Here is a 23464-nt window from a genome sequence, read left to right as displayed (position 1 = left end):
TTGGGGGCAAGGCAGGAGCAGAGCTTAGACCAAGGATTGGAAACTGGCTGGAGCAGGGTATGTGCAGCTTTGAGCATGGTACACTTTGAACAGCTGTGCTGCTGCTGCTAGACTCAAGTAGCAACCCCCTGCCCAATCAGGAAGCACAACCATTTAGAGAGGGCTCATTGGGTTCTGTTGAGATGCCATCTGACCAGGCTGGAAGCCAGCTGTGCCCCTGATGAGAGCAGCCATGCATTTATTTATTTATTTTATTGAGCACTTTAATGTAATGTAGCTGTACAATTTGTTAGGTAGCTTGCAGTTCATTATGATATTATTTCTCTGTCTGATCTGAAAACCTGGCCACTTACTGAGGTGCTGTAATGGGAGCTGAGCTCTTTGAAAAAGTACAGCCATCTCACTTGGGAGGGCAAAGAGGGGCTCTTTCCTGAGCTTACTGCTGCACAATGTCTGTTACTCCATGTCAGAGCCTGGAGTAGCTTTTCTGGGATAGATCAAGCTCTGTGCAGATCAAGCATATAATAGGGAGTGGAGATAAAGAAGTAGGAGTAAGGATATTCCTATTCTCTGCCTTAGCTCTGACCATTTTCCAAAACACATGTTCCATCAGAGGATGTGCGGTGGTGGCTCTAACTGAATGTGGAGTTTCTTTTACTGCATGCATCCCAGCTGTCTTGCTACAGGAAATTGAGCACAATGCCCCTGCGTGCTGGTTATGCCATCTTCATTAATGCATGACTGAATATTGAAATGTGCCATGGCCTAGATTTAAAAAATGCTATACTTGAAGTAATCATTGTTAAATCATATTAACACATTTTATAAAACAATGTGTGCTCGGCTATGTTATTTCCATTGAGAGGTAGGCAAATAATACAGAAAAAACTTTGAAAATAAAAATAACGAAAAATAATAGAGAGGGAAACTTGCTTGCAAAAAGGCCTTTTTTTAAAATAATGCACATATATTTTATGAATGGTACAGGGAGCTCTGGAAGCAGAATCTTTCTATCTTTCTTTCCAGCTGCCTTGGAGAAAGGGGTCCAGCCACTTTGGGACATGTGGCTTCAGTTCCTACCTCTACCAGCCACAACATCTTCATCTCTTTCCAGTGGTGGTTGTGAAGAGACTCATGAGGGAGCAAGCAGAAAGGAGAAGCAGCTCCCAGAAGAGAAACAGCAATGAGCTTACCAAGAACTGGGAGACTTCTGATGTTAAAGCTACACATTTTTCTTGAGCTCTTCTTTTCAGCCTAGATTGGAAGGAGTCTTGTCTGATTGAGAATGGAGGGGAATAAGCTGAGGGCAGGAGGTAGGGTAAAGAGAAGGGTCACTCTGTGGTGTAGACACACAAGATGGAAGGAATGACTAAAGAATATGGGTCAATCTTACTATGGAGAGAGCAGTTCCCCACTTTCTCCATTCCTAAAATAGAAATCAAAACAAATGTCCAAGTATGCATTACTATTAAGCTAATTCAGGATCTTATGTTTGAACCCTTGTTCCCCAACATACCTCTTTTGGTTTGTCTTCCTTTGTCCTGTCACATAGATTCTGAGATCTTGGGTAAGAACTCTATCTTTTTTTGTCTGGATAGTGCCTATCACATTTTGGTGTGTATGTCAGTGCAGAAATAATAAATATTTCAATATAATTTTCAAGCTTTTGAATACATCATTCAACAAATAAATGAATTAAAGGCTGTGTAATATAGCAAAGACAATTAATACTTCTAATTTAGATACATAAACAAATCACTGTTATAATTGCTTAACTAACCTTCCAAGTGTTGTAACTTTTATATATCATGTGATACCTGTCAAGTTTGGTTTGTAAAACTGTATTGATGTTTTTTTTGTCTAATGCAGATATTAGTTGTCTATTTTACCATGATACACTTCCTTTGGGTCTCCACAGTAATTGCAATAACATTGCGGTTTTAAGAGGCATTCAGCCACCATAATGTATTTCAGTTTGAGATGTGTACTGTAGATGTTAATTTGTGTTTAGTGTGTGCCTATTCTAAGATACCAAAGGAGTTGAAGTAGGCTCATAATGGAAGTCATTGTTTGCTCTAGTTAAACAAATAATTTTTGATCCACTGTGTATGAACAGAGACTGTTGTGTGACACATCCATGGATGAAAGACACATGCAGCTGTTGCTCAGTATCTCAAGCATGGCACTGTGCAAATAAATAGCAGTTTTCTTATAGGTTGGTAACAAGTCATGTATTAATGAGCTAAAGTCCGTTTCACAGCTACGTGCCATATGAAAATTTTACCTCTGAATGATAATGTGGTTGCTGGACAACCTGCAACATTTCTGTAGCAGTCAGTGTTCTGTTAGAAGTGTCATTGTTGAATTATTGATAACCAACCCAAACACTCAAAAAACATATGTCATTAAATCAACAACAAAAAATCTACACAAACTGTGCTGTTTTATATACTGCAATCACAGCTCTGAAGTTAACCTTATTGCATGCGTTTACTTGTATTTTTAAACAAAAAGTCTCACAATAGCAAATGTTACAGAGATGAGAAAAGTACAAATTATGAGAAGAATATAACTAGCTTACTTATTTTTGCATGTGTGTTAGCTGAATAATGTAATGACAATAGTGTATTGGAAAGGCAGCTGCTATTGAGCTGGGTCTACCTGAAAGGAACCTCTCAAGATCACAGTAGAAAATCTGTACAAAACAAGACTATCTAGATGATAGAGTTTCAGGGGAAGCAGAAAAAGTCTGAACTCAGCACGCTACTGCAGGACTAATAATATGGCTGCTGTTTGCAGGAAGAACAAGTTGTACAATGTAGTGTTAAGATCTAGGGTGTGGGTGGTCTGACCTAGTGGGGTTGGAGCAGGAGTCAGGAACTGGGAAATGGAGCACAGGGTTAGAGTCTGAGCCAGGAAAGGGAGCTGAATGTTAGAACTGGAATCAGATGCTGAATGCCAAAGCCAAGGGTCAGAGCCAGAATCAGAGTCAGAATAGGGGCAGAGATCAGGAGCATGACAGGAAGAGAGGATCTAGGCACAAGGCAGAGAAGCAGTAACAGGGACAAGTCAGGTAAACAGGGCTCAGGAGTCAAGAAAGAAGGCAGAGTCTGATGTATCAGTCATACAGAAACTCACCCACTTCCACAGACCACTTCCTATGCATCTTTCTAGCTTAAAAAGTGCAGCCGAATCAAGTGGTGGGGCTGGGCACTTCTCCAGTCAGGATTCCTGTGGATGGTGCCTTTAGTGGGGTTAGGATTCCTTTAGTTACCCAACTCACCAGCTACAAGCAAGCTACCAGATGGTGGCTGAAAAATGAAGGTTGCCTGGAGAAACCCAGGTTGGTGAACAAGATCCTCACATCACCCCCTCTTCCATGGCGGTCTCTGAGTGCCACCGGACAGAGCTTCTCAGGGTCGATTTCGCAGAAGGCTTTCATCAGTTCAGGGTCATAGATGTTCTCCATTAGCTCCCAGGAGAGTTCCTCATTCCTATAGACCTCCCAATCGATCAAGTACCAAAGTTTGCCCCTTTAACCTTAGAAATGGATGATATACTCTCATGACTTTGGACATGTATCGGTGAGGAGGAGACTGAGTTCAGTGGGGAAATGGGTCCAGTTTAGGAGCAACATGAAAAACAGCACATATTCTGAGGATTGAGACAGGTGAAGCTCAAAAGTGACGGGTGATTTGTTAATGGACTGGGATACCCTTTGTGGGATGGCCTGTTCATGTGGAGATGTGGAGACTCACACCTTCATGTGCAGACTCACACTATCTGGCCTACAGAGAAGGTAGGACCCTCCTGCCATCTCTGATCTGCACATCGCTTCTTCAAGGTGGTTCTTTAACTTCTCTTGAATCTGATAGATCTGTTGTATCCAATCTGAGGCTATTCATTTAGGCAGGCCATGGATAACTCTAGGTGGAACTGAGGATGTAACCTGTAATTTCGGAAGAAAGGGCTTGCCTGGTAGAGGCATGTTCTGCATTATTATATGCAAACTTCACATAAGATAACAATGAGGACCAGTTATTCTGATGATGGCTGGTGTAACATCATAGGTACTGTTCTAGTAAGTTGTTCTCTCTGTCCATCTGACAGCTTGTTCAGGTGGTAGGCAGAAAAGAGGCAAGAATGAACCCCTAATATTTGGAGAGCTCTACACCAGAAATGGAAGATGAATTGTGGACCAAGATCAGAATGATGTGATCTGGGAGCCTACAAAGGTGAACATATGAGTTCACCCTTAGTCATGCAGTTTCCTCTGAAGAGGGCAAGCGAGTGTAGGGAATAAAGTGACTTATCTCCATGAAGTGCTCTACAACCATAAAACTCATTGTGTTGGACTCAGGTAACTCCATGAAGAAGGAGTGGGCCAGTATGGGAGCAGTAGTGAATGTGAGTTGTAGTTGCTCAAAAACATGCAGGGCCTTGTGGGCCTTGGTGCTCTTGTGCAGCAAAGAAGTAAGGAATGTGATTTACTCAGAGAAAGTTTGGATGAACTGATGGTAAAGGTTCACAAAGCCCAAGACGCTCTGTAGGTCACAGACATTTCAGGGTGTTGCCCAGATGTGGACCACTTCTACCTTACATGGGTCCATTTTGACAACTTCTGAAGCCAGGATAAACCCCAGGAATTTTATAGTGGTGCGGTCAAAGGCACACTTTTTTGAAATGTGATATAGAGGCCACGTTGGCTAAGTCACTCCAGAATGGTTCAGATACGTATAGCGTGTTGATCAGGGGAGTCCAACAAAACAAGTACAAGACAAGATATACTACCACATATTTTGGGACATCTTGAACCTGTATGTCATTGATGTGATATTGGCCTGTGGTGGGTGCATTTGTTAGACTGAATGGCTTGAAATGGTTGTAGCAGGTCCAAAAGGTAGTCTTCCAGTCATCTCCCACCTTGATACTTACAAGGCTACATACTCCCTGGACGTTCAGTTTTGTGAACTTTCAGGTGGCCTGTACACAATCCAGCAGTTCTGGAATCAGGTATAGCAGGTATCTTTCCTTATTGTTAGCTGGTTCAGGGTGCAGTAGTCAACACAGCCGCAGAGACTGCTTTTTTTTAAAAACACAAAGAGGACTAGTATGATGGTAGGCAAGGTGGACAGGTGAATAAATCCCTTGGCAGGCTATTCTGGAGGTATGTGCATAGACGAGTCAACTCTGGCTCTAACATGGCATATTAACCCCCAGTTGCAAGTCTGTAGGACAGTCATAGTCTCTGTGTATAGGCAGAGAATCAGCAAAGTCACCACATTTAGAGGGCAATGAGGATGCAGAATTGGCAGGCAGCCCTGCCATGCCAGTCACCCCCACTTGTACCTCCCCTACAGATGGCTAAATGCCCACCATTTTCTTTAACCAGGCAAGGATCTGAGGGAAATCTGACCCTTTGTTTCTGACAATTGCTGAGAGGATTGCAGAGGATCAGTAAGGAGATGCCTACGATCGGTGGAAAATGCTGGGAGCACTTAGTAAACTCAACATTAGTAACTCATTTTGTGGCCCCATATCCAAGCAACACCGCAGGCAATAGTAGAGGCTATGTGGCTGTGATGACCCTGTTGTCTCCTCCCACTGTTTGCACAACCCATTGTCAATCTAAATAGTGAGGTCACTGAAGGTGTCCAAACCTGCCAGTGTTTCTAGTCAGGCCAAGTCCTCCTTAGCCTCCTCTTGCCAGCCCCACTGTAAAAACTAGGCTTCCTCATTCCACTCAGTGTCTGATGTGAGTTGACAGATATACAGATATACACCATGTGGGGGGCAGCTGTGCCTTGCCTCTGCCATTTTCCGTAGGACAGCCTTGGCAAACAGGTAGAAATGGGAGTTGTCTGTGACTGTTGATACCCACCATAGGAAGGCAGTCCAGCTGGCTATCACTATCACTCTCTAGTATAGGGGATGCCCAGTTCAATGCTTTCCTGATCAACCGGATAACTACTAGGCCTTGTAAGAAAAGTAAACGTGCAGGTGAAGTAGGAATAGGAGGCAGGACTGATTAATAAAACCTCAGAACCTCTGACGGTTCCTATCAAGTGTTCCAGCAGGGGAATTGTGGATCCTTATCTGGAAGGTGATGCTGGAAGCTGGGTCCAAAGTGCAGGATTCTCTGCATTAAGTTAAAGTACTTGTTCCTGAAAGTTCTCAGTTGTCAGTTATATAATTTGGGTCTGCATAGCTTGACTGTCTGTCTGAAGGTAGGCTAACTGCTATGGTGATTCCATTACTCCTTGGGGCAAGAGGAGCTCTGCTGATTCCATCTTTCCCCATGGAGCCCACCTAAGGAGTTAAAGGGTACATACAAATTGTTTGGGACTGGGATGTGGGTGGTTTGATCTAGTGGTCAGAGGAAGAATCAGGCCTAGTGGTTGGAGCAAGAGTCAGGAAATGGAGCCAACAGTTAGAACCAGAGTCAAAGGCTAGACGGCAGAGCGAGGGGTAAAGCTAGAGTCAGAGCTGAAGGTCAGAAGCGGAGTCAGAGGAGGAATGCCAAGGCCCTGGGTCATAGCTGGAATTAGAATCAGACAGTCAATCAAAGGGACAGAGCCAGACTTGAAATCAGAGACCAGAGGTAGGGATCAGGAAGGCGGTAACCAGGGCTAAGTCAGGTAAACAGGGCTCAGGAGCCAGGTGAGAAGTCAGAGTTCGATGTAGTGGCCAGAAAGAAACTCAATCAGTTGCACAGTCAACTTCCTGTGCTTCTTTTCTGGCTTAAATAGCATACGGCGACCAACTGCTGGGGCCAGGAGCTCCTCCAATCAGAAATCCTGTGTGTGGTGCCTCTAGGGGCCACTCAGCCTCTCCTCCCCTCCAAGCTACAGGCAAGCTGCTTGATGGTGTTTGGGATTTGAGGGTTGCCTGCAGACCCCTTAGTCCAACAATTAAGACCTGCATTAGTCTCACATGTAAGCTATCTTTGATTTTTTTTGAAATTAAAAGTCTTTTTGGCTCCGGTATGTATCGAAAGAGGCTTACTTTGGTATTGGGCGCACTCCATGCTGTAGTTATAATTTTTCTGAAGTGTGTGTTTTAAGTAAATGTGTTGTTTTACTAGAGTTACACATAGATACACTCTGAGTTCTGGCATGGCTTCAGGTAAAGCTTAATGATTTGTATAGGGGACAATTAAGCCCCCAATTTTAGGGGCCTAAAAATTCATATTGCATTTTAAAACCTCTTACAAATGACCCAGAATAGCTTTTATATACGTTACAGAGCCATAATTTTAAAGTGCTGCTGTTTAGAATACTGGAAAACTGGGAATGTCCACTTTCTGATGGTATATAGCTTGAAAAGCTAGATAAATGTTATTGTAGCTGTGTTGGTTCCAAGATGTTAGAGAGACAAGGCGGGTGAGGTAATATCTTTTATTGGACCAACTTCTTACACAGTGCTCTTCTTTAGGAATGAGAAACTTGCTCCCAGATCTGAAGAAAAGCTGTGTATAAATGTGAACATTTGTCTCTTTCAACAGAAATTGGTCCTAAACCTCACTCACCTTGTATCTTGAAAAGCTAGAAGCAGAAGTGATCAGATCCAGACCTGAATAAAGCCTAATCTATCTTTCAGGCTAGTGTAATTTTGTGGGGGAAAAGAAAAAAAAATTACACAGTTTGAACTTGCTCAAAGATTTGGAGAGATAAATTGGAATAAGCCCAGGGAGCTGGATTGGTGAGAAAACTGTAGGTGAGGTGATCACATGTGTATGACAAATGCAATTTATCATGTATCTCTGCAGTTTACCACCTGGTTCTGACATCTTTTAAATGGCCAACATCATTACATATACACTTATGTATAAGTTACATAAAAATGTGCAATGGATTGATTTTTCTCACACCACTTTTACACTGGTGTAATGGAGTTACTCCTAATTTACACTAGTATATAAGGAAAATCAGGTCCCACAGTTGTGAGTGCCTATACTTATTCTTAACAGTACATAAGGAATGTTTCTCCCTGTTGGAAATATTTATATGTTAAAAAACATTTTGAAAGCCCTCATTATTGTAATATAAGAGCCTATTAACATTTTGTTTGCATTTTATGACCTTCTTTCTTTTTTCATCTGCTTCAGAATGGCATTTGAAATAAAATTAGGCCCTATTCATTGGGTGGCTCAGTTTAAGATACAAGCTTATCACACAAAAGTCTTCACTTTGTAGTCTTAATCTGTACTCCCGGATATGTTTTTGCCATAACCCCTGTACCATCCACACACAACCCTCACTCACATGCTTATTCCTGCTTTGAATCCATGTTTGCTTTTATAGTTGGATATATAGCTTACAGTCCATGCTGTGCTTTAGCTCAGGCTGGAACCCATCTCTTTGCAGTGAGGACATATGCAAATGTGTTGATAGTCTCTGAGGGCTGATAATCCTCCAGTACCCTTTGCACAATTCCCAGAACTGACTGGGAAAGAATCCTAGAGTATCTCAGCTCATAGAACCATGGTATATGTGCCCAGACACACACAGGCAAGTGCAGAAACAATGAGGTCACAGCAGTGATTAGGGATGTTCACACGAAGACTAGGCTAATCCTGTGGTGTCAATCACATGGGTTAACTGGGCAGCGTAGACATTCTAAGAGTCTTTTGCTTACCTCGGAAAAGATAAGGTGGTAAACCAAGAGAAAACATTCAGGGGCCAGATCCTCAGCTAGTGTAAACCAGCATAGCTTCACTGATAAATAGACTTGTATCAATATACACTAACCAAACATCTAGACCATGTCTCTGCTCTATTCAGATTCCATTCAGTACCTTGTGAGTTTCTGATTATGAAATTCCTTGTGTGTTTCAAAATGTGTTCATGCCATTTCAACAGGTCTATTCAGCGCCAGTGCAACCATTTAGGAGAACTAGGTGGTTGCCTAGGGTGCTGGGATTTGGGGGGCGCCATTTTCTTTGGCAGCGACTGTGGCGGCCGGATCTTCGGCCGCCCCAGTCACTGCCAGCATTTAGGCGGAGGGAGCTGGGGCAGGGGAGTGCGGGGAGGGCTGCATGCAGCAAGTAAGGATGGGGGGGTGGCACGCAGGGGAACTCCCCATCCCAGCTAACCCCTGCCCCGCCTCCTCCCCTAGCACTCCGTGGCTGCTTCATTTCTCCCGCCTTCCAGGCTTGCGGTGCCAATCAGCTTAGGCACTACAAGCCTGGGAAGCAGGAGAAGTGAAGCAGCGATGGCGTGCTCGGGGTGCTCATGCACGGAGCAGGGGTGAGCTGGGGCAGGGGTGTGCCTCAGGGCGCAGGGGGGTAGCTGCCACAGGGGGGGCGCCTCAAGGCGGAGGGGGGGCTGCCATGGGGTGGGTGCTTCAGGGCGGGGGGGCACAAGGTGGAAGTTTCATCTAGGTCGCAAAACATCCTTGCACCGGCCCTGGGTCTATTACTATTTTATTGAAGAAAGAAATGTTCATCCAAGAGTTAGCTTGTAACTGTTAATAAATGGTTGTTTGGAAAGGATACTGTACTAATTACATAGGAAATAAAATTAAGAAGCTAAGTGTTGAACAGTTGATTTGGCTGAATTGAACCAAAGTATTTAAGTAAATTGCAGAGATGAGATATTTATTATTCATAATCTACTAAACTAATCATTAGAGCTGGGAGAATAACTGACTTTTCAGTTTGCTGGCCAAGCTGAAAAAAATCAGAAAATATTTAGTTGGGTTCTGAAAATGTTCAAGATTTGCCAAAAAATTGGGAGAAACTAGTTTCTGAAATTAGCTTTCAGTTTTGAAATACTGGGGCACAATCACCCCTGCCCTGAAACCTTCGGTGCCTTATAATGCCTGTATAATGCTGCAGTAGTTCCCATGTGGGCTGTTCTCAAACAGCCTTCCAGTATGCAAGCCACACTCTGAGTGTGTATAGCTGCAGCCTGCTCTCACCAGCCTTAGTTATACTGCAGGGTGACCCTAATGCATACCCAGTCCCAAATCTTCCCCCCAGAAATGTATTCCCTGTACTGCTCAGCTCTCTCCAGTACAAATATTAAGTCTGCTATCCTTTTAAGGCAATAATATGCCAGTTTATTATTTCTAATAGAGTATTGTAGAATATCAGGGTTGGAAGGGACCTCATCTAGTCTAACCCTGTGCTCAAAGCAGGACCAATCCCCTGACAGATTTTTGCCCCAATCCCTTAATTTCCCCCCTCAAGAATTGAATTTACAACCCGGGGTTTAGCAGGCCAATGCTCAAATAACTGAGCTATCCCTTCCTCTGCCCCCAATATTCCAACTTAAATATACTAGATTAGATAAAATAGTAAAACAAGTTTATTAACTACAAATATGTTAAGTGAGTACAAGCAATGAAAGTTACAAATGGTGTGACGGGGGACACTCAGCTCTTGTGAGAGCCTCTTGTCAGTCGAGTTGTACCTCCTCTTTCTCTCTCTCTCTCTCACTTCCTGGTGCCTCCTGTCTGTTGCTTCCCTCATCAGGTGGGTCTTCAGTGGCCCAGCCCTCCTGCCAATTCACACACAGTCTATATGTGAATGAACAAACCCTTTGGGGGTAAAAGGTCCAACAGGGTCTGTCCCTGTACCCTTGTTAAAGTTTTTTTGCCCTATTTCTGGGTTCAGTCTTCAGCCCTTTTGGGTTAGTCTTAAGTGTGAGCCTGCCCTGGTATAGAGCAGTGCACCCAGGGCTTTCCTCCTGGAGACTCTTTGCCTTATTGCATTTGTTCCCAAACTGGGGAGCATGCCCCTCTGGGGGGTCGTGAATAAATTCCAAGCGGGGCACAAGGCTGCCTGGCCCTTGAGGTCCCAGCCAGGGAGGCTAACCCCCAGCCCCTCCCCTGCTGTCTCCTCTCCCCCACAGTCACGCCGCTGCATGGCTTGTGCCTGCTCACCTCCCAGGATTTCAAATAAGTCAGTCCTGCCACTCTGAGCGGCCTGGTAAGAGGGCAGAGGGGTTGGATAAGGGGACAGTCAGGGGACAGGGAGTAGTTGGCTGGGGCGGAGGTTCTGAGGGGGGCGGTCAGGAGACAGGGAGCAGCGGAGGGTTGGATACGCGTGGGAGTCCCGGGGGGCCTGTCAGGGAGTGGTTGGGCAGTTAAGGTTGGAAAGTCCTCGTCAGGGGACAAGAATCGGGGCCGGGCGGGGGTTGGATGATGGTAAAGGAGGGGGGGCATGAGGGTTTCTGGAAAAGTAGAAAGAGGACATGATGCCGAAAAGTTTGGGAACCACTGCCTTATTGGGTGAGAACAGCTCTCCAGCCAGGTCACTCCTTCACTTCAGTCCCCCTCTGGAGGTAACAATGTTCAACAAATGATTGGCCTTTTGCAGGGTCTACAGCCTCATCCTTGAGCCCTTTAAATTGCAACTCTGTACTTTGGGTCCTTCACGAAACTTCTCCCCTTCTTGGGGCTTTGCCCACTTCGCCTCTGGGAGTGGGGTGACTTGGGCCCACCCACTACTCCGGGTCCCAACCAAGACACTGTACAAATAGCAGCCACATGCTGCCTTCTTTAATAGTTGCTTGTGCTGTCCCTGGGATGCTTCCCACTCTGTCCCATCACCTTCACACATTACCTAAAGGTTATGGTCCTTGGATTCTCTGTCTGTTCCCTGCTTGAACAGGGTATCTCCCAGACCTCCTCACCTGGGGAGTTTCACAGCCTTACAATCCTTTCTCATCCTTTTGGTCCCAGCCACCAGCTGATCTGCTCAGCCCCTGAAGCTCCTTTTATCTGAGCCTTCTGTGCTCTGCTTGGCTGCTTCTCTGCAGCCTTGGTAGGCAGGCCTGGAAGATCTACCTTCACTACTACTTTTCTGGGGCTGGATGTGGTAGGACCACAAGGCCTTCAGCAGCGGGCCTCAAAGGGCCTGTATACCCTGTCACAAGAAAAATAAAGATTTAATGCTTATTAGTGTCTAACTTAACACACTATTTTAGATTCAAGCAAAATTTCTCACCCTATGCTTCCACCACGGTCACTGACCAGACTCTTCTGGTCAGCACTCACTACACCCCTAAGTCTCACAGCCATTTTCCTTTGTCATCTTAGGTGTGATGCCAGAGACGGGGGGAGAGAAAAAGGGTGTCTTGGCATGTCTAGACCTTCTTTTTATAGTCCTCTCCCACTCTTTGAGAAGCAATTGCAGCTGGGAGCAAGGCAACAGGCAACCTAGTGAAGAAAGAAAACACCATGCTGCTTCTTTGCCGAGATGTAGATTTTTGTTTCTGCCTCCTTCCTTGCCAAAGAATAGGCACTTCACAGATAATGGTTCATTAGCTTTCAAAACACCTAGCTAAGGCACCAGTTTGCCCTGACTGAATCGGAGAGGCTAGGAGTAAGCCAGCATCAGCATGGGGGAGGCTCCCCAACTCCCTAACAATCCATGCCACCCACCCCCAAAAAACTGTTCCATACTTCTCCCACCCACACCCAACAGCCCTCCGGGTTCACTATCAGGCTCCTTCCCAGCAATTATTTCCCTCTCCCTCAGCTCCTCCATTATCTCTAACTCCCCAGAGCCTCTGTACTGCTTCTTAGGGGTGCAAGAAATACATTTCTGTATTGTAGTTTAAATTAAGTGTTACTCAGAGTTCTGTATTAATAGTCCTAGTAAGGAATCTATCTGTCAAAAACATTTCCTGATTTTTTTTGTTGTCTGTATTGTTACAGACATACTTGCTGATAGGTGTTTTGCAATAAATTACAAAAATAATTGAAATTGACATGATTATATTGTTATTTTGACAAAATATGCATAATTTAAAAATATTGCACATAGAATGTTTAATTTTTTAATACCTAATTTTTAATGTTTAGGCTCAGAATTCCCCCAGGAATTCTGTTCATGTCACAATGCCATTTGGTTTGGGAGCCCTCTCAAATGTGAGGCCCTGGGCAAGCTCCCACTTTTGACTCCCATTCTGGGCAACTTTCGTCAACTATAGCAGTGCTTCTAAGCAAATAAACTATTTGTCCAAATTTTTTTGCCCAGTTTCCCTAAACATTTATTTACCAGGAAAGGGGATGGGAGGAGACTTTACTATTTGTTTCAAGTAACATGAGTAATCATAAACCTGTTTAACAATAGCTCATCAGTTAGTAGGTAGAATCAAATGCTAATGGATCCTGTGCCCAACTTAGGACTAAATCAAGGATTGCCTCTCCATGTGAGGGATCCAGGAATAGGTGATCCAAGAAGCTGTCATTTATGGTGTCTAGAAATCTTACCTTTGCATCTCATCCTGAGGTGAAATATACACACTCAATATAAGGATAGTTGAAATTGCCATCACCATCCTGGTCACATGGTCAATAATATCTTCTTAGTGCAGTACTATTATTCTTGAAGCATGGAATTTCTATCCATAGAACTTCTATAGTATCATTTGAGCCAATTAAGATTTTTACTATATTTGACTCTATGCTTTCTTTCACATATTATTCCACTCCTGCACCAGCCCAACCTACTCTGTCATTCCTGTATATTTGGTACCCTGGTAATACCACGTTCCACTCATAATCATCATTCCACCAAGTTCCTGTGATGCCTATTACATAAATATCCTCATTTAATATCAGGCACTGAGATTTACTCATCTTAGTATTTATACTTCTAGAATATGTATACAAGCACTTACAAAATCTGTCAATATTTAGCTGTCTGCCTTTATGTGATTTAATTGAATGGGACTTCTTTTTGTTTATCCATTTCTCTTCAGTTCCTACCTGTACTTAATCAATGTCTATCCTCTCCTCTTTATTAGCGGTATAGAGTATCTCCTTAAAGAGATGTCTCTGTGCGTACCATGTGCTTCTCTGCACCTGCTGGCTTTCCCCCAGCCCTTTGTTTAAAAACTCTTTTACGACTTTTTTAATGGTACATGCCAGCTGATTCTCAGGGACGGTTCTACTGTTTTTTCCGTCCCAAGCAGTGCACCGAATTAGTGCCATGGACAGCGGGGGCAGTCCGTGGGCTGTTAGGGTGGCACACGTGTTTCTGTGGCGGCGACAATTCGGCAGCAGCTTCTGTCTTCATCTGGAAGACAGAAGCTGTGCCGCTGCGGACAGCTAAAGATAGAAGCTGCTGCTGAATTGCCGCCACCACGGAAATGCGCGTGCTGCCCTAATGGCACACAGACTGCCCCTGCCGTCTGCAGCGGCAATTCGACGCTCTGCTTGGGGGCAAAAAAAAACCGATTGCTGCTCCTTGCAGATTGCCGCCCCAAGCACCCACTTGGAATGCTGGTGCCTGGAGCCAGCTCTGCTGATTCCATTTTGTTTTAGGTGGAGCCCATCCTTCCTATATAGGCTCCTCCTTTCCCCAAAGGTTTTCCAGTTCTGAATAAACCTGAATCCCTCCTCCCAATACCATTGTCTCATCCATACATTGAAAATGTGCAGTTCTGTCTGTCTAACTGAACCTGCATGTAGAACTGGAAGAATTTCAGAGAATGCTACCATGGAGGTCCTGAATTGTAATCTCTTATCTAGCAGCTGAAGTTTGCTCTTTAGGACCTCCCTCCCACATTTCCCTATATTATTGATACCTACATGTACCACAAACACCAGCTCCTCACCAGGTCTGCAGACAGAGGTGACACATAACTGCAGAGGTACTGGAACAATTTTTATAGTGGGGGGCTGAAAGTGGAAACCATGTGTTTGGTTGTTAATGCTACTTCAAGCCATGGAGTGCTGCCATACCCCCAGCACTGCTTGTTCCATCATCCCTGCATAACTGTGGATAATGGGGGGTACAAATGAAAGATTTTGTGGGAACCTGTGACCATCCCATGTGTTGCCTCTGCCTCCACCTCCTGAAATTTGGTATGTGTGTAGACAATGTATACTTGCAACTACCTCCTCTTCTTTCTATTCTCTGTCCTCTGGCTGCCTAGCCCATTGCAGAGCTTACAAGCATCCCTCCCAGTCTGAACTATGCTCAATCCATTTAGCAAGTGTTCAAAACAAGACCATCAAAAGGGACAACACAGTTTGGATGCACAGTCCCCCAGACACCATCAGGCTGGGTGGTGCCAGGGAGGGATGGTGCTTGGGGCTGGATCGTCACAGTTAACAAGAAGTTGGAGTTTCATCAGTCACTTTTTGTTGGAGGGGGGAAATATGACACCCCCAAATCACCTTCTCCTTGATAGACACATTGGAGGCTGCTGCTGTTTCAATGCATCAGCAGCAGGTATCACCACACCGTTTTCCCACTATCCCTGAGCACGTTTCTCTCCTCACTCACACCCGGAGCTCTCAGGCTAGATGGGATTCCACTTAAACTGCCTAGTGCTGAGCATCACATCACAGTCTTCGGGTATGTCTACACTACGAGATTATTCCGATTTTACAGAAACCGTTTTTTTAAAACAAATTGTATAAAGTCGAGTGCACGTGGCCACACTAAGCACATTAATTCGGTGGTGTGCGTCCTTGTACCGAGGCTAGCATAGATTTCGGAGCATTGCACTGTGGGTAGCTATCCCATAGCTATCCCATAGTTCCTGCAGTCTCCCCCGCCCATTGGAATTCTGGGTGGAGATCCGAATGCATGATGGTGCAAAAACAGTGTCGCGGGTGATTCTGGGTAAATGTCGTCACTCAATCCTTCCTCTGTGAAAGCAACGGCAGACAATCATTTTGCACCCTTTTTCTCTAGATTGCCCTGGCAGATGCCATAGCATGGTAATCATGGAGCCTGTTTAGCCTTTTTTCACTGTCACCGTATGTGTACTGGATGCTGCTGACAGATGCGGTACTGCAGTGCTACACAGCAGCATTCATTTGCCTTGGCAAGGTAGCAGACATGGTTACCAGACCTATTGCACAGTCTGCTGCTTTGGAAATTGGCGATGATGGTTACCAGTCCTATTGTACTGTCTGCTGCTGTCATGGGTGCTCCTGGCTGGCCTCACTGAGATCGGCCAGGGGCGCATGCACAAAAATGGGAATGACTCCCCAGGTCATTCCCTTCTTTATGTTTTGTCTACAAATAGAGTCAGTCCTGCCTAGAATATGGGGCAAGTCTATTAGAGAACCAGAGAGCACAGCTGCTCTGGGTCAGATCCCCAGATATCCCTCAGAAATGATGAGCTGCATGCCATTCTAGGGGGTGCCCCTGCAACAACCCCTCCCATTGCTTCCTTCCTCCCACATCCCTCCTGGGCTACCGTGGCAGTTATCCCCCCCATTTGTGTGATGAAGTAATAAAGAATGCAGGAATAAGAAACACTGACTTCTTAGTGAGATAAAATGCTCCTCCAGCTGCTATGATATTCCAGGCAGAACATCTCCATTACTCATTAAAAGGTGGGGGGGAGAGGAGCACAGCCTCCCGCTGCTATGATAGTCCAGAATCTCCATTAGACATGAAAGGGAGGGGGAGAGGAGCTCAGCCTCCAGCTGCTATGATGAGGACGGTTACCAGCCCTATTGCACCATCTGCCAGGACTGAATCTCCAGGAGACAAAGCTTAAAGATGGGAATGACCGGGAGTCATTCCCATTTTTGCCCAGACACCCCCAGCCAACCTCACCGAGGCCAGCCAGGAGCACTCACAGGATGATGACGAGAATGGCTATCAGTCATATTGTACCGTACCATCTGCCATCGGGGAGGGGAGGGGATGGGATGCTGCTGTTTAGTGCTGCAGTACTTCATCTACCAGCAGCATCCAGTAGACATACAGTGACATTGAAAAGAGGCGAGAAATGATTCTTTTCCCTTTTCTTTGGGGGGTGAGGGGGGTAAATTGACGACACATTCCCTGAACGACTGGCGACAATGTTTTTGACCCTTCAGGCATTGGGAGCTCAGCCAAGAATGCAAGTGCTTTTCGGAGACTGCAGTAACTGTGGGATAGCTCAAGTCCTCAGTCCCCCCTCCCTCCCTCCATGAGCAACCATTTGATTCGTTGGCTTTCCATTACGCTTGTCACACAGCACTATGTTGAGTCCCTGCTGTGGCCTCTGTCTATCATAGCCTGGAGATTTTTTCAAATGCTTTAGCATTTCGTCTTCTGGAACTGAGCTCTGATAGAACAGATTTGTCTCCCCATACAGCGATTAGATCCAGTATCTCCCGTATGGTCCATGCTGGAGCTCTTTTTGGATTTGGGACTGCATAGCCACCCGTGCTGATCAGCGCTCCACGCTGGGCAAACAGGAAATGAAATTCAAAAGTTTGTGGGGCTTTTCTTGTCTACCTGGCCAGTGCATCTGAGTTCAGATCACTTTCCAGAGCAGTCACAATGGTGAGCTGTGGGATACCACCCGGAGGCCAATACTTTCGAATTGCGGCCACACTAACCCTAATCCGACATGGCAATACGGATTTGAGCGCTACTCCTCTCATCAGGGAGGAGTACAGAAATCGGTTTTAAGAGCCCTTTATATTGATATAAAGGGCTTCGTTGTGTGGACGGGTGCAGGGTTAAATTGGTTTAACGCTGCTAAATTCGGTATAAACGTGTAGTGTAGACCAGGCCTTCAAGATGACCCCCTGACTTACTTCAGTAGGTGGTCAGCAAAGCAGGCAGCGGAAAGGGCCGGAACACCAGCACCAGGGAAGGAGAAGCAGCCCCATATAGTGGCGGTGGGGAGTTCAGACTGGAGCCAGCCACCCTGCTGCTTCCACTCTTCCCATACTGCATGGACACTTGGTGAGTGTGGCCACTAGGAGGCCCACTGCATCTCTTATGCTTGGCATCCCAATGAGAGGCTCCCAAGAAATCTGGGGGGAGCACATGAGGACCCCACGTGTCGCCTCTAACTGCACATACATCTATTTAGATATATTGAGTGGTCTGCACCCTTCGCACTGGACAAGCAATTCACCATGTTATTCTCCTGGTCATCACAAACCCAACTATCTGTTTCTAATAATCAAATCCCTCATAACCATTACCTGTCTCTTCCTAATAACTTGGGTCCCCTCCCACAGAGGAGTATCCTCAGTGTGAGAGGATACTATGACATTATCTTGAAGGACTTTCCCAACTATGGGATCACTTCCCCCTGCTCTAGCTTGCTTTTTCCTTTCCTGAGACTTTCCTCCTCCTTAACAGCAGAGAGGCAGTAAGGCTGGAGGTTTTGTGTGGTTCAATGGATAAGACAGGGTTGTAATCACTGGAAACAGAGGTTTGGTTCCCGGCTCCACTAATGACTTGCTGTTTAACCAGGGGGCGAGTCACTTAACTCTGCCAGATTTCAGTCCCCCCATCTTTAAAATGAAGATAATAATATTCACCACTGTGTGCTTTGAGACAGCTGAATGTCATTATACAACATGTTAACACATGATTATCTTATTAGTATTAGCAGAAAATTAGAAATTTTTAAAAACATACAAACTGAGAAATGTATATATTGCATAATAAATAAGCAGTGTATCAAATGCAATATTTACTGACATTTTCATATAGAAAAACTGGCTAGACCTGAATAAAATTGACACTTTTTTTTAGAAATATTACACTTGCACCTTCAAAATTATTACTGTTATTATTATTTATTGGGTTGAAATCAGTGATATAATTATTTTCTCATTGGAAATGTGAAAATGTGAATTTTTGCCTGTTTTCATTATGTCACTATCTTCACTCAAATATGTTAATTTTAATCAACAATGAATTTTCTTTGGGGAGCGGGGCCTGTTACTCTCAAATATTTGTATATTCAAGCAAAATATATACAATTATGATATTATGGCTGAAACCTGTGCAAGTATGAAAGGGAAGAGAAGGAAGTGTTCTAGTGCTCTCTCTTCCTTTGTGTGGCTGTGTATAGCCAGCCATAATGCAGCCCCAATAACAGTAACATAGAAGGTTACCTTACACACACACACACACACACGCACACACACATGCACAATGCTGAAAACAATTATGTCTAAATCAGTGGGGATAAGGAATTTAAACAGAAAAGTGTGAATGATAATTGGAAACTGGTTAAGATCATTTTACTAGAGGCCTCCAAAGGCACAATCTCATAATGAAAAATTAAGTTTACATTAGTTAAAGACCAACCTGTCTTAGATAGGAAACAAAAGCAGCTATAAATTTCAAAAAACAAAACAAAACAAAACAAACCATTCACTATATGATAAAATAGAAGAATGGGGAAGTTGATTGAAGTGAATATAAATTATATAGTATAATACTGGAATAGGTTGCCAAGGGAGGGTGTCAAATTCCTACCACTGGGGATTTTAAGAATAGGTTAGACAAATTCCTGTCAGGGATCATCTAGGTATACTTGGTCCTGTTTCAGCCTTCCAATCTGACAGTTCTAAGATTCTATGAAAATCACATCTTATTTTTAAAACAGAACCTTAACTCATGCATTGAATGGATGCTGGTTAGGGAACTGACTGAGCAATTAGATCTCTAGTATATAACTCTCTTTTGTCTGCCACAGAAGTACTGAGATCTTCCTGGTCTATCAGAGCTGTTCCTCCAGATATACCTTATAATCTTAGTGCTGTTTACAATGTGACTGATGCAGCCTTCATTGCTGCATAGCAAGGTATCAGACTGAATTTGGTGACATCCAAGTAGTCGTAGGATAGCCCCCATGTTTGCAGTGTTATTATAGTTATATTGGTCCCAGGATATTAGAGAGATAAGATGGGTTAGGTAATATCTATTGCTGGATCAACTTTTGTTGCTGAAAGAAACAAGCTTTCAAGCTTACCAAAAGCTCTTTTTAAAGACTGGGAAATGTACTCAGAGTATCACAGCTAAACAAACAATTGAACAGATTATTTAGCATAAGTATTTAAAGTATGTTCTAAGAGTCTATTTAAAATGAAGTTGCCTGTTAGCACCTCTGCAGTCATAGGACAAAAAAAGCGAGTTAGTTGGTTACAGATTATTGTAATTAGGTATAAATCCAATATCTTTATTAAATCCATGATTTTTTGTGTACAGTAAAGTAGTGCATTTAAGCTCCCAGACTCCTCTTTTGAAGGTGTTGTGCAAGTTTCCTTTGAGGATGAGGACTGAGATGTCAACTATAGAGTGATTTGTGAAACATGTTCACTCACAGGTGATATGGTGGTTTTATTTTTTATCATTTTTATGTGTGAGTTAATTTGAGAGCATAGTGATTGTCTGGTTTCACCCTTCTGGAGGAAGTCAGTTGTGTCTTGGAGGAAGCTGGCACTTTGAGGATGTTTTCTGTGAGTCCTGATATTCCTTCAGTAAGAGTGTTGTAGTCAGGTATGATGGGTCAACCTGGGATCCCTTTGTGTATCTTAGAAAGCATGTTGAAGGTCTTTGGGGTGGGTTTGAGGGGAATGAGGTTGTAGAGTTTCTCTTGGGGTTTTTTGGGTCAGGATTTGATGATATCCTTTTAAATTCTTGGGTGAATTGTGGTGTAGGGTATTCTCTAAGTTCTCCAAAGTAGATGGTGTTGGAGCATTGTCAGTCTTCCTCGTTGATATAGTAATCACAGTTGAGAACTGTGATGGCACCCCTTTTGTCTTCTGGATTGATCACTATCTGACGCAGTGGTTCTTAACCTGGAGTGCAAACACCCACTGGGGGTGCAAGATGCCCTTTCTGGGAGTGTGAGACATGCTAGATTTTTTTAGAAGGTAAATCATTGAAAACACAAATTAAGCAAAAGCATGTAAGTACAACCACTTTGTTTCATCAAACCATTGTATTTATTAACATACATTTTTAATGATTGCTGAAATATACAAACAAAAAAATATCTAGGTTTAAGAGGTGCAAGAACATATGTTTTAGGTTTAAGGGGTGTGAGAACATATTTTGATTTTTAATAAGGGGTGCAAGAACATATTTTGAGAACCAAAGGGGTGCAGTTGCAGTAAAGGTTAAAATTAGTGGTTAGGTGGTTAAGATTAGTGTTTAGATTTCGGGGACTATATAGCTGTCTTCTCAGTGGTGGAGAGATTGTGGTGGATGTCATGTTTGTTAAGGATTTCACAGTCAATTTTCTTTTTCCTACAGTCAATGTAATGATAAAGTGTGTATTTTCGTCCACTGTGGGATGTCCAGTCAGATGATTCTTCTTATGCCTGTTGGTGGGGATGTGGTAGTTGTGGGTGGTATCATCATTTTTGTGAAAGAATTTTTTGAGGTGGAATTGATGAAAGAATTCTTCTAGTTCTACACAAGGTAGAATATACTCATGAATGAAATAGTAAAAAGATTCTTTATTCATATACATAAAAATAAAACAAGGAAAGAAGACATGACATCATTAAGCACAAAGATGGAGTGTAGATTAAAGATAATCTCAGTATGGCCCAAAACCTAAACAACTACTTTGCCTCAGTTTTTAATAAGGATAATGAGGAAGTTGGGGGCAGGGTTGCTAATGGGAACAGAGATATGGAAGTAGAAATTACCATATCCAAGGTGGAAGGAAAATTTATAAAACTTAATGGGACCAAATGGAGGGGAGGAGGGGGAGAGAGAGGCTGGATATTCTCCATCCAAGAATATTCAAGGAATTGGCACATGAAATTGCAAACCAACTAGCAAGGACTTTTAATGAATCTGTAAACTGCGGTGTCACACCCTATGAACCTGAAATTTCATAAATGATACCTATATTTAAGAAAGGGAGGAAAAAGTGATCTGGGAAACTACAGGCCTGTTAATTTGGCCTCAACTGTATGCAAGGTCTGGGATCAAATTTTGAAAAAGAGAGTAATTGAAGACATAGAAGTAAATGGTAATTGGGATAAAATTCAACGTGGTGTTACAGAAGGTAGCTCATGCTAAACCAACCTGATCTCTCTCTTTAAGAAGATAACTGATTTTCTAGACAAAGGAAATGCCATAGATTTAATCTGCCTAGATTTCAGTGAAGCATTTGATACAGTTCCTCATGGGAATTTTTTTGTTAAATTGGAGAAGATTGGAATAAATACAGGACTTGAAAGGTGGGTAAGGTAAGAGGAGACCACAACAGGTCTACAGAAAGGTGAACTGTTAGACTGGAGGGAGGTTATTGGATCTCTTCAACGATTGGTCTTGGGATTCATTTAACACTTTCAAAAATGACCTTGGCACAAAAAGTGGGAGTCTGCTAACAAAGTTTGTGGATGACACAAAATTGGGAGGTACTGCCAATATGGAAGAGGACCAGAATATCATACAAGATTATTTGGATAACCTTGAAAACTGCAGTAAGAGAAATGGGATGAAATTTAATCATGAGCTGCATGTACAGTAGGCTGGGGGAGGCTATGTCTCCCTAAAAAGCCCTGTGTGGCCCCACCCATGCTCCACCCTAAGGCCCCCTTCTGCTTGCCACTTCCCCTTTGGCCCCAGCCCAGGAAGGCTGCTCCTCTTCTGGAAAGGGTGCTGGGTCTGGGTCTGGGTCTAGGTCAGGGGCTGGGGCGGCCAATATGTGGCCAGGACTTGGGTTTTGTAGAATCATAGAATATCAGCATTGGAAGGGACCTCAGGAGGTCATCTAGTCCAACCCCCTGCTTAAAGCTAGACCAATCTCCAACTAAATCATCCCAGCCAGGGACTTGTAAATCCTGACTTAAAAACTTCTAAGGAAGGAGATCCCACCACCTCCCTAGGTAACCCATTCCAGTGCTTCACCATCCTCCTAGTGAAAAAGTTTTTCCTAATATCCAACCTAAACCTCCCCCACTGCAATTTGAGACCATTACTCCTTGTTCTGTCTTCTAATACCACTGAGAACAGTCTAGATCCACCCTCTTTGAAACCCCCTTTCAGGTAGTTGAAAGCAGCTATCAAATCCCCTCTCATTCTTCTCTTCTGCAGAATAAACAATCCCAGGTCCCTCAGCCTCTCCTCATAAGTCATGTGATCCAGCCCCCTAATAATTTTTGTTGCCCTCTGCTGGACTTTCTCCAATTTTTCCACATCCTTCTTGTAGTGTGGGGCCAAAAACTGGACACAGTACTCCAGATGAGGCCTCACCAATGTTGAATAGAGGGGAATGATCAGATCCCTCAATCTGCTGGCAATGCCCCTACTTATACAGCCCAAAATGCCATTAGCCTTCTTGGCAACAAGGGCACACTGTTGACTCATATCCAGCTTCTCGTCACTGTAACCCCTAGGTCCTTTTCTGCAGAACTGCTGCCTAGCCATTTGGTCCCTAGTCTGTAGCAGTACATGGGATTCTTCCATCCTAAGTGCAGGCCCCTGCATTTGTCCTTGTTGAACCTCATCAGATTTCTTTTGGCCCAACCCTCTGATCTGTCTATGTCCCTCTGTATCCTATCCCTATCCTCCAGCGTATCTACCACTCCTCTCAATTTAGTGTCATCTGAAAACTTGCTGAGGGGGCAGTCCACACCATCTTCCAGGTCATTAAGGAAGATTTTGAACAAAACCAGACCCCAGCACCAACCCTTGGGCCACTTCGCTTGATACCAGTTGCCAACAAGACATGGAGCCATTGATAACTACCCGTTGAGCCTGACGACCTACCCAGCTTTC

The 23464-nt window shown here is 43.9% G+C and overlaps 1 long non-coding RNA gene across 1 annotated transcript in view; it reads left to right on the top strand.

The window, feature by feature from the left end:
• Positions 1–23464, top strand: part of LOC115646129 — a 1027118-nt gene that overhangs the window by 528059 nt on the left and 475595 nt on the right. The window lies entirely within an intron of this gene.

Source organism: Gopherus evgoodei, chromosome 2 (assembly GCF_007399415.2).
Source record: "Gopherus evgoodei ecotype Sinaloan lineage chromosome 2, rGopEvg1_v1.p, whole genome shotgun sequence".
NCBI lineage: Eukaryota > Metazoa > Chordata > Testudines > Testudinidae > Gopherus > Gopherus evgoodei.
The sequence above is the reverse complement of the archived record's forward strand: the minus strand, read 5'-3'. Positions and strand labels throughout refer to the sequence as shown.